This window comes from Sturnus vulgaris, chromosome 1, assembly GCF_052056855.1.
Source record: "Sturnus vulgaris isolate bStuVul1 chromosome 1, bStuVul1.hap1, whole genome shotgun sequence".
Lineage (NCBI taxonomy): Eukaryota > Metazoa > Chordata > Aves > Passeriformes > Sturnidae > Sturnus > Sturnus vulgaris.
This window is the reverse complement of record NC_142243.1, coordinates 76,600,500-76,612,981: the sequence shown is the minus strand read 5'-3', so window position 1 is coordinate 76,612,981 and position 12,482 is coordinate 76,600,500. Positions and strand designations below refer to the sequence as shown.

Genomic DNA, 12,482 nt, shown 5'->3' with positions numbered 1-12,482 from the left:
ATCTCAGATGTCGAGAGAAGGACTTAAGACCAGCTCGGAGGATGAGAAACCGCACAGCACAAACACACAGTTCACAACAGAGGAGCGTGCCTCTGCTTCCTCTTTATCCCCCCTCCCCCGATTTTATTCCGCTTTAGCTATCGCTACCAAACGATTGGGAAGAAGCTGGCTGCTCTCGGCGGGGAAGGGGGGCTCCCTGGCACAACCCTCCCCCTCTGCCCTCCCACCGCATTCAGTTGCAAATCCCTGCCCGCCCGGAGGAATCGGCTCCGCGCCCGCTCCGCGCCCCCCCGGCCCCGGTGCGGCAGCTCCGGCGGCCCCGGCAGCCGCAGCGCCGGCGCCAGGGGTGCGGGTGCGCGTATATGCGGGTGTGTGTGCGCGCCTGCCAGGGAGCCAAGCCGAGAGGGAGGAGTTTGGCTTTTTTTTTTTTTCCCTCCCCCTCCTCCTTTTTTTTTTTTTTTTTTTTTTTTTTTTTTTTTTTTTTTTATTAATCAGGAGCAGTGAATGGAAACCAATCAGATAGAGAGCCCCCTCGGCTTGGGCTGCCTGCATGCCGGAGTTAAAAAGTGCTGCTGGCCGAGCGGGAGCCCTAGTGCGAGGCGGGGAGGCTGAGCGGCGGGAGAAGGGGCCGGGGAGCCGCGCCGCCGACCCGGGCGAGGCTCGGCCGCGTCGTCCCTGCGTGCCGGTAAGGAGATGCGGCTCTGCACCCCTGGAGGGGCAACTTGTACCTCTCAACAGCCAGCCGCCTTCTGCTTTGTTTTTTTTGTTTTTGTTTTTTTTTTTTCTTTCTTATTCTTTCTGCCGTGCTTATTGGGAATGCTAATTAAGGGGGGGGGCGGGGGGGGCAGACGGAGGAGGGGGACAGCACTTATTTTGCAAAGTTGGCAGCTTCTTGCGGAGGGCTCTGCCCCCGCCGCCGCTCCGGGGTGACCTCCCCGGGGCTCCGCGCCCTGCCCGACGCTCAGGGGCGTGTGGGGACCACGTTCGCTGGTGTTGTAAGTCGGCAGAAGGGATGCGGCGTTTTCCTGGGGATTGTCATCGCCAGCAAGACCCTTCGGGCGAGGAGAGGTGGTGAGAGCGGGAGAAGGGTCGTGTGTGCTTGGAGGAGAATAACAGTAATAATTAACAATAACAACAGCAAAAGGATGAATAACTAGAAAATAATATTTTTTAAAGTCTTTCTCGGTTTCTTGATATGCCTAGTTGCTGTGAAGTGAACACAGGGCAAAACCCTTTGGATCATGAGCGAAATCCGCGGCAAAGTGCAGAACTGAATGTAGAGCACAGTTGAAATGAGGCGCTTCCTCAGTGAAAAGAAGGGGGCAGAGCGAGCAGATCTGGGGACGTTACAGGAATTGACAAATGTGAAGTCTTTTATTTGATAAAAGAACGGGTTGGGGAGTGCTGGAGGAGGTGGAAGTAAGAGGGTAGGCGTATAGGCATTTTTAGAGAAAAGAAGTTGGGTAATTGCAGAAATTTGATGGTGTAGTAAATGTTTCTAAGGAGCTGGTAACATACTTTCTGTGTCAGCTAGGTTGAACTATTTATGTATTCATATGTATGTAACACCTACTTACATGCATACACAGGGAAAACGATTTGCATACTACATCTGTGTATTCTGATGCGAAAGGTTGAGTCAAGAGATAAGCAGTAGCAGTAGAGGTCAATGGCTGTGGAAAGGAGTCCTGTCACTGCTGCAATAAAATCCATATTTTACGGAGAGTTAAATGCAGTACTTTTTCAGTGCAAGTGGATGGTCACCTAAGTAATTCCTGATGACATTCAAGGTTCGACAAGTTTAATGACTGAAATTACTCCCAGCACGATGGCATAGCTACTACTTTTATACAAATAAAGAAGATAGGGCACCTTTTTCCTTTTACTTGTGTGTGGTGTGGGATTTTAAAGTTCTGTTAGCAGTGCATGGGAGATTGAGTAGCACGAATTACTTACAGAGTATAAGGTCAGCCCTTTCTCCAAATTTACTGTTCTTCTAGCACAGCTGGAATAGAGTACTGTTCTTGTCTATTCAAGAATCTCTGAGGATGGAATGTACATCCTACATGTGTACCTCATGAGCTCCATGCATGAACATTTGCGCAAGGAGAACATTACAATCAAGAACAAAGTTATTTCCATTCCCTTTTCTCACAGGACCATGTGGAGTATCATTCTGGAAATGACATAATTCCAAGTGAATAAAATTGCTTGATTGTTCAGACCTCTTTGGTTTAATCAAAATAGACATAGCTCACGCAGTCAAGATAAAGGCTTATCTCCTATACTTGCTGGGCTGAAATCTCTATTATGCAGACAGTTCTTTGCAAAAGTACTTGCATGTTGCTTAAAACATTCCATAAAATTGATTAACATCTGTTCCTGAGCAATATAATGCTATGGGTAATGGTGCATCCCTATTCATTTCTTTTTTTCTAATTCCTGTTTAAAGGCAATAAGTTTGCATGTCACAGGAGAGTCGGGTAGGGCTCGGAGGCTTGTGTTCAAGATTAAGTAGATTCCTTTATCATGGATATACACAGTTTTAAAGGCCTGGCAGCAATGACACAATTGGATAGCTCCTTTAAAGAGCCCAAACATGCTAATAAAAGACTGCAAAGCTGAATCTCTTTCCCCTCTTCTCTCAGATGCTATCTGACACAGCACCAGTAAATATATAATCTCATATGCTTCTGGCTTTCAGCTGCACCATAATCTTTCTGGACATATTTCTAGTGGTTTGCAGTTGACTTTTGAGCTGGGGGAGGGAAAAGGAAAGCAGCCAGTCTTTTCAGAATAACGTAATAAGAGCAGCAATACTTTTTTTTTTTTTCTTCTTTTTTTTTTTCCCAGAGAAAATGGCATTGATTCAGTCCTGTTGTAGCTCTCTGCAATTATCCTTTGCAGCCGTTTAAGTAACTAGGGTCCCCGTAGGGACTTATTAGTCCCTCTAGGTATTTTAGTTTTCACACCAATTCACAGCTCTTGCATATCTCCATGCCAGCACACCAAAGATTACATTTATAGACACAGTCATCATTTTCTAACCAAGTTGTTCAGCTAGAAATGTGCATCTTAACTTCTGACTCTTCTCTCTCTCTCTCTCTCTCTCTCTCCCTTCTTCCCTTGCATAGCTCTTCCATGCAAACAGTAACCTGCCCCTCAGGGCAAGCCTTCCCTTTCATAAAGTTTGCATTTTGCCATCTGCTGTTTCAATAATATTTAGCTGAGAGACTTCCTTCAAAGCAAAACATACACGTTAAAAAATGTGGGATTTTTTTCCTCTGTTTTCCACAGAAGATCTCAAAACTAACGTGAACTTCATAGAAGTTATAAATGTGCCTGTGCTCTCACCAGCTGAGATCTCTAAAAGATCAGCCGTCTTCTCAAGTGCACACTGGGTTCCTCTGGGCAGGAGCCTCCCTCCATACCACTGTCCCTTCAAGTGTGCTACATCACTTTGACTGGAATCTTTCAGCACGCTGATATGCTGCTTATTAATAGAACCCTGCAGTATTTTGGTGTTGGAAGGGAACCACTGTTAGGTTTTCTGGTGGATGCCTGTGTGCTGTGTGGTGGTCAAGCAACATTTAGCTGTTGTTAAATGAAATGGTGGTCTCTTTTCAGTGTTTCACCTGCCGTTTGTTGACTACTTTTAAGTTATCTTACATTTCTAGTACAATCTAGTGCATTATGGCTCAAGATGTGCAGGAAATTACTTATGGATCTCCTTGGAAATGTGGCTAATTACTAAAATGAAAGGTAGCTGAATCTATAAAAAAGAGTGGGTAGAATGCATTTGAAGCAGCAGGCCCCACTGTGATGGTGCCTCGTCTTACATAATGGTTACAATTCCTCTAGTGGCTCTGCTGCAATTATGCCAGAATGAAGTAGAATTGGTTTTCAGTATCTTTTGATTATCATAAGCATGTGGGAAAGGCTTTGCCTTGGAAGCTGGGTGTTAGGGAGACTTCTTCATTAACCCCTTAAAGACATAGTTAGCTGCAGTAACTGTTCCTGTGTCTTCAAAGCCTTTGCATCATTTGGGGTTTACTTCTTTTTTCCTTTTTCTTTTTCCTATATAACTTCTTGGGTTCATAGCTCTTAGAAACGGCCGATAAATTCAGTTCTGGTCATCCTGACTGCCATAGTGGGGCCAAATTCAGGATGTTTTCAATGTAAATCTCTAAAGTGAGTCCCCCATCCTGTGCACAAGGTGAAGAGTTCTGTGGCACACAGAGCAAATCTCTTCTGCTGACTCTATGCAGGATTCAGTTTGCAGTATAAACACCATTCTCAGGTTTAAATGTGTTCTGGTTGAGATAAAAATCCAGTAGCAGCTGGTTTGCTCATGCTGCATGCTTAGTCATGGCAAATCTTTCCAAGGGGTCTGAAAAAAACTATGCTGTGTGAGGGGAAAGGTATGGCATCTTGCCTTGTTTCATTTGGGATTGGGGAGAAATGAGATGGAGCATGAACATTAGTATTAAATGCAGCTTTTAGTTGTCTTTATTGCTTAACAAAAGGTACAGGACAGATTATTAGTCGCTATTTTAAAAACACCCTTGAAGAATGCATAATTAATATAAAACATCAGCAGAAAAAATCGTCCTCTCTAGGTTGTGCTGTGAGTGTTGCTGCAGTGGAATTAGGTGGGGAAAGTGCTGGATAAAAGCATTTTTAAAGTTTGAATGTGAGTACTTCATATCCAGTTGGGTTTTCTGTGCCGTAAATCTCAGCCTGAGTCACTTTTTGGTTCTTCCCCTATGACTGGCTGGTATGTGTTGGGAGTCCATCCAGGCTCTGGTTCCTAAGCTTCTCTAGGGTACTGCTGTGTATCCTAGTCCTGATCACCCATCAGCTACTTCCCCATCCCATTTTCGAAAGGCTTATTCTTCTTTGTACCCGTGACTATCTCCTTATTCCAGGTGGGGCTAGGTGCCACCATTGTCTTCCACTTTATTTATTTTCCTGGTTGTGCATTTGGCACTGAAAAGCCCAAACAAAGACTGTAAATATTTGAGTTTATGCTTTCATTTGTTTGTTAGCAGAAGCATTCCCAGAAGAAAATAGGATAACTGAATTTCAGGAGTGCTTATAGAGTGGTGTGAATTAATGTTACTGGTTGGTACCTCCAGTCTGCTCCTTGAGTATTTTTCTCTCTCAGAAACAAACCAGAATGGACAGTTTCCTCCACAGCTGCAACCCTCTGAGCAGCAGTGAGGATCAATGCTGATGGAGAAGAGTAAGCCTATGTGCTCTGTCAGGATGGAAAAGGCTCAACTGGCATAGTATTCTTCCTGAGTTAGGATGCTGGACCTCCAGAAGGAATCTTTAAGCAAAGAAGTGATTGCTTAACTGTGATGGTGCCAGAGTACTTGATAGCACCACACTGAAACATCCAAGACAGAGTGATGCTGCATTATCTTTTTCACACCCAGCCACAAGACACCCTCTCCATACCCTCCTCTGCACCAGGCGCGTAGACAAAAAGCGTGTATACGTTTCCAGCTGGTCTCATTCGAGAACCCTGCCAGCCCGGATATGTTTTAAGTAACCTGTTCAATAATAGCTTTATTCTGGCATTGTGGGCAAATATTTTGTGGGTCAATTAACCTGTCTTGTCAGGATAGGCATATATATTTATATATAGTCAGCAAATGCTTAATTCTAGTGAGAATGTGACTGTTAGATTTCATTTGCAACATCAATACCCATTGTAACCCCTCTGCGCTTCCCTAGTGACACACCACAATGCACAGAAGAGAGCACTTTATGAATGAGATCCGTCCTGTACTATCTGGGTACCATAATTCAGCTAAACTAATTTCATTATCGTGCTGTAACGTTTACAGCTGCCTCTGAGATAATAGGTAGTGTATCTTTCCAGCATCCCCACTTCTGCATCTAATCGCAGAGCCAGAGCAGGAGGACCTAGGAGAGAAGGGTCAGCAAGAACTGAAAATTAGCACAAAAATTAAACACTAGTCAAGTTTCCCCAGGTACTGCAGGTTCGTGCCTGTCTGGTGGAAAGCAGAGCTGCCTGTTCCCTCATTACAATCGGCAGCTAATAGCTTCTATAAGCACAAAGGCTGCTTAATCAACACGATCATTAGCATGTATCTCTGCTTTGTTGTGAGGGCAACACCAAACTCAAAGAGACTACTTGCCTCTGATGGTAACTCCACTTAGCATTGAAGGTCATGGTGATCCAGACTTGCGTGAGAGGCCGTGGAGTTGTGGGAGAACCACTTGTGCCTGTGGCACCATCTGGGGTTCTGACTGCAGCACTGGGGCCAGCCTTCCTACTGACAGTCTCACTCCAGGGAAAACCCTCTCTCTTAGAAAGATGTGTCCTCCTCCCTCATCCTCTTAGATCCAATACCATAGCAAAAATAATTAAAAGCACGGTTGCTTTTAGTTTTGCCCTGAGGACTCAGGTGAAATCTGTTTCCTCACTGAATTGATTCGCTTTGAGTGCACGGTGGTTTGTAACTTTAGGGTGTCATTAGTCTGGCAATCATTACTTGACAAAAGTATCTTCACGGACAAGAAGAAAATGATATAGCTTATAGTAGTCTGCAAATCCCTCCCCCCCCCAAGCACCCACAGATACTCTGGGCATTCGTGAGTCTCACTTCAAGTAAGGGACAAGGTGGTGTCCATTGTCATGAGGCCTTCACTCAAAAGATGTTCAAGTATTCCACAATTCCACATCTTCACCACGTGGACCCACTGTGAGGCTGGCCTGTATAATTGTCCGTGTTTTACTGCAGGGGAAGCAAATCACCACGGAGGTGAGTGACTTGCCCAAGGTCACAGGAGGAGATCATAACACAGCAGGGATGCTGAACCAGGCTCTTAGAGCAAGTACAGCTTGCAGTCAACCTGCTTGCCTCTCTCTTGCTCTCTTTAGTTGTTGTAGCTGATCAAAGAATGGATGGGGAGAAGGAGTCAGATTTGGGTCTCTTTTTTTCATCCAAAAGAAAGCCAATTATTTTTCTCAAGGAGTCCTTGCATCTGCTTTGACATTCTTTCCCCAAAGGATTTTCTGGATGTTTTTTGCTTGCTTGTTCAGCCATGTTTTCTGTGGTGTGGAAGGGGGAAGCTGAGTAGCTCCAGAACTGTCTGAGACAAGATTGAGTATCCTATTCCCAGGAGAAAGTAATCTGAGCTGTCCCCAAGCAAGGTGGCAATGACCTTACTCCCTGCATTGGCCGAGTTGGACTGGCCAGAGTTTCTTTACCATTCCCTGCCTCATACATTCCCACCTACTTATGCCTGTGAGAGAGAAGGGGATAAAAAAAAAATCTCATAAAAGGCTGCCTATTCTGCATGCTGCTCCCTGTGGTTTGGGGCAGCCAGAGGTCATACCACACTATCTCTTGTTCATGTCCATGCCTGCATGAATTCATTTCAAAGCACCCCTGCTTTGTAAACATCTAAGGAGTAGTATTCCTAGCACATAGATACGAAGGTGAGTCAAAGGGAAGTTACTTGAATAAGGACATGGTGTACACCAATACCCCTGACACGGGTATTGATCTTAGTGTAAATAAAATAGAGGGAGAAGTAGAAAAAGACACATATAAAAGACACATTAAATTTACAAGTTATGTGGCCAGTTTAGATTGAAGTAGTACCAGGTCCTGAGCTCTGTGCCACCTACTATGACCTAATGCTTTTGGAGCTGGCCTCACAAACTGATCAAGCTCTAGAAGAATTCAAGAGAACCTATTTCCTCGCTTTCATAGTGTGAAGAGTGCCCTGGCAGATCACAAAGCAGGAATATATAGAGGTAGAATCTCTTTCAGGGAGCAAATTTCTTTTGTGAAATTGGTGCTCAATTTAGCTGTCAGGGCTGAAAGGGAAAAAGATGCAGAAGCAACTCTTAAGTCCACCAGCCACATCTCTTTAAGCAATTCATGCTGTGCCAACCAGTTTTATAAAACCCTGTATTTAATCTAAACTCCATTTAAGTCTAAATAATATGAATGCTCTGCTATGCTATTTCCCTTCTCACTGCTGATAATTACCAAGTTATTTTTGCTATAAACAAAGCATGTTCTTCTCTCTGACTTATCATACCTGGTCCCAGAGCAGTTTGCTTTTAAAAGTACCAATAAACTGCACTGAAGTCCACAAGGCTGTTTGAATACTTAAGCGTCGTTCTGGACCAAGATGTTAGGATTTGTAATGAAGTGTTTACAACCTTACAATTATTTTCATGGTGACCACAACATGATCGCTAAATGTTTGTATAATTTTTATCCCTAAATAATAGACTATGCAAAATGGGGATGGAAAGAAAATCTGTGTAAGGAATAACCATCATTTCACATTGACACCCCTTCAACAGTATAGCCCTGGATCATCTGTGCAGCATGGAGAGAGATTCTTTGCTGTCTGTCAGCTCCCAACAGCAGTTGCAGAGGGGATAGAGAAGACTGGAAGGAGATTTTTACTTCCTGGCTATTTCTGCTGGCATGTAATGGGAACATCCTTCCTTTGTGCAAGTGTCACTGTGTGTTGCATCTCTAAAACCAACTCTTAGCTCAGATTCTTCCTCCTGGTGCCTGTGTCTTCAGGTCATCTGCACTGAAGAGGAAGCAGAGCATAAGCATCTGAAGAAAAAAGCTGGCCCAGTGTATCATATTTATTAATATTTACAGCCATCAGCACAATTCTGCAGACAATCTAATCTCAAGCAGCTTTGAAATTCAGTGCTTTTCAGAGCATTGTTTCCCATCAGAAACAGAAGTGTGCACTCTGATTTATAGGAAGGATTTCTGTTCCTCTTGGAAAAAAAAACACAACAAAACAACACAAAACCAAGCTCCCACTTTTCTCAGCATATAATTTATATTGCTATTAAATGAAATGTATTATCATATTGTAACATGTAAGGGTCTCTTTTGCAGGATTTCTGAAGCAACTCCTCATTAATCCACTGTAATTCATTTGTCAGATATCTCAAAGCTACTTGATATTGGAGTTACTTTAAAGTATGACAGAGTTTTCCTTAGCAGCAGGTTGTAATTTCAACCAGGCTGGTAAATGTGAGGTCAGAGGCTGGCTGCTGCAAATCTAGAAGGTTAAAATATGCTGCACATCCTTCTTCGCTGTTGCAATAACATCCTGAGTCCTGGATGAGCAAAAGTAAATACTGGAATTATTCAGGAAAAACAGGTTTCATCCTCTTGGAACTTAATATTTTTTGTGTGTTTTGTGTCTATTACAAAAGTATTTATATTTGTCAAGCTGGCATTAAAACCAGCCTTCATGTGATGCAGACACCTCAGGCTCAGATTTAGTTTCGAGCCCTGACCCGATCAAGTATCTGTTACGTCTCGGCGGCCGTGGATCTCTGCGGACAGACGGATGGAGCTGCTGGAGCCGTGGTGGTGCCTGGAGGAGGTTGCAGTGTTAACCAGAGGCATCCTGATATGGGCAGGCAGGCATCCCAGCACTAGGAGCAGCCAGAAAACTTCTGAAGGCTGAACTGAGCAAGGCAAGTGCAGAGACTAGCACGTGTGAGCAGCTGCAGCTTCAGTAAGTGTTTGACTGGGGCCAGCTTGTGCAATCCAAAACACCAGAGGTTTTTGTTAAATCCCAGAGTTAGTGTGCTTTGCTGCTGGTGATAGAAAGTACCCGCTTATGGCAATGGCAGCAGTTTCCAGCTCTGGCAATGGTGGGATCAACATAAACAGGAGATATTCGACTAGATGGTTTTAAAGTCCTATTCTTCACTTCCTTCAAAGGTCACAGGGTGAAATGTTTGGTACTTTTTTATATACACTACTGATGGTAGTGCAGGACTAATGCTTGCCACAGTTTTATTTCTAGGATATGTTGCATAAAGCTTAATGAGGACATGCTTTCAGATACCACCCAACTTTCTGTATTCTCCTTCCCTTACAGATTTCTCTTCTTCCGTGGGAATGTTTCATACTCATCTGTTGTTTTATAAAATAATAATTCTTTGCTCAGCTCTGTGTATATTCTAATCATAGAATGTTTTAGGTTAGAAAAGACTGCTAAGATCAGCAAGTCCAAGAGTTAACCCAGCACTGTCAATTCCATCACTAAACCATGTCTCTAAGTGCCATGTTGCCTGAGGAAGGACAAGGCACACCAGGAAGCCAAAAGCTCAGAGGACTTCAATGTGTTGAAAGTAGGTGCTTGTCCTCACATAGTGGATTCATCACAAAGCTGGATGAGCTCGTTCTTGCAATTGCTGTTTTACCATCAACTCCAAGCTGCCCAAAACGAAGCAAAGCAACCAAACAGAATTCATCTGCAAACTGGGATAGGATGAATTATCACAGGATATTCTGAGTTGGAAGGGATCCATAAGAATCTTCAAGTCCAGCTCTTAAGTGAATGGCCCATACAGGGATTGAACCCGCAACCTTGGCAATATTAACACCATGCTCACACCAAATAATTGAACTGAGCTATTAGAAATAAGTTGCTAATGTAAGCAAGATTAACTTGATGTGCTGCCTGAAATGAGATGTTAGAGATGATAGGGAAGAGAGAAAACTTTTCATTTAGATGGAAACAGGACTGATTAATTAAGCAGTAATGAACAGGGAACCTTGCCTTGAATTGATATGAGGCTTGCAGTGCTAATTTAACACAAAATACAGCTCTCAATTTGTTATTAAATTAAAATGGCTTTTAAAATAGTTTACTTTTTTTTTTTCCTTTTCTGCTTCTGTGTGGCAAAATGATTATTCTGGCTAGTTAGAGAAACCAATCAGAGCAGCAGAAAGTGTAGGTTGAAAGAGGAAAGATTGTTCTGTTGTGTAATTAAGAAATATACACTAATATCCATGACATCATGAATAAGCACTTCAAAGTAGTAAGTATGCTCTGTATTGCATATTAAATGAAACAATTAGTATGCTAACAAGCTGCTCTGGACATACACTAAAAAGACATCACACTTCAGGAAATTAATGTTTCTTATTTTTTGCTCTAAAGATCTTCTCACCTGACTGACAAATAGTATTAAGAAATAATGAGGAAGAAACACTCTTCTTTTTCATCCTTTCCCCTTTTCTTGCAATTTTCAAAGCAGTTTTAATTTCAGAGACTTGGTGGTTACTCCATACAAAGGAACTTTTTCTACCCTGATCAAATTATATGGTGTAAGTGTGAGAGATTGTGTGTGACAGACAAATCCTATGGAACGAGGGAAAACAACCTTGTAGCGACATTGCTTTTTTTAGTCTCAAACAAAATACACTCTTGACAGGAATGATTCCTTGTAATTTATTGTAGGATAGCTCAACAGTAGCAATTTGTCATGCGTAGTTATGTAATTTGATGGGTTCATTTCTTAAATGAATTATGGATTATGGATTACCTCTGTATATCAACAACAGAACTGTATCTTTTATGTAAATATTCCCTCAACTTATCCTTCCTCTTCCAATCCATTTTCCTTCATACAGAGATGACTTTTTTCCATCTAATCTTTCAACTAATAAGGTGTTTAATAATTTAGCAACCTAAAAAATGAGCATATTTCAAAGGAGTTAGTATCAATGGTAGTGTAAGAGCCTCAGGCTGCAAAAAAGTGGATGAGGTTACCAAAGTTTTAGAGTCAGGATCCCAACTGTCTTTCTGCTTCAGGCAGCTATTTTATTAAAGTTGGTATTAAACAACACTGCCTAAGGTCTGATTAACAATTTATGACTTCCTAAGAAGGATTAACAGCAGCCTATCATTTTTATATTTAAATCTTGATTTGCATGTAAGAGAAACCATACCCAGGTTTATATTTTCATTATTTATTATTTTTATTATTATTATTGCTGCCTCTGAAGTGTTGCTAATGTGAATATTGCAGGCACCAATTTGTTGTGCTGATCTGTTGGTACCTCAGCCCCTCACATGTGTCAGAGGGACAACTTGCTTCTTGCATCCGTGATGAGCATGATCCTGCAAGGGGCTTTTGTCTCATGCTGGGCTCAGTTGCTCTTCACTGTCCCTGAAGTCCTTTGGGACAGAGGGTGATCTGCAGTTGACAGTTCAGGCTGAGATCTGCAAGACCAGGAGCTGAATGTTGTCCACCTAGCATTACTTTGGGGAGTAAAATCCAGATGTATGGGACTAAGGTTCGCCTGACATACCTTCCCAGAGGAGAATTTTCCTGTTTGACATTTACTTTGTGCAACCAGTAGCAACTCTGTCCTAGTGTCTCAGTTTCTTATAAGCCTCCCAGTCCTGCTTATGAGATTGCTTCTGGGCCACGTCTGCTAGGAGAGGAGCAGAGGGTGATTCTGCTGCTATGCTCTGGGATGCAACAGAGCAGGAGCTGCTGCTCTTTGCTCTTACAGCGGCAGCCCAGAAAGAAGCATGCTACCAGGTGGGAAAAGGGTGAGGAGTAGATGCCTAAATCTGCTGGCCAAACTTTGCTCACTCTCCTGTATGAGAGGGATCAGGCCAAAGATATGCAGCTTAGTGGAACA

General features: G+C 42.9%; 1 protein-coding gene across 2 annotated transcripts in view; it reads left to right on the top strand.

Moving 5' to 3' along the window:
• Positions 1 to 491: 491 nt before the first annotated feature.
• Positions 492 to 12,482, top strand: part of CDH6 (cadherin 6) — a 103,248-nt gene continuing 91,257 nt past the window's right edge. The window contains exon 1 of one of the 2 annotated variants that reach the window (XM_014872403.2): positions 492 to 685. The gene's annotated coding sequence lies outside the window, so the exon portion shown is untranslated. Of the gene's footprint in view, positions 686 to 978; positions 1,072 to 12,482 lie in introns of those variants that run through there. The other variant, XM_014872405.2, reaches the window with a different exon arrangement.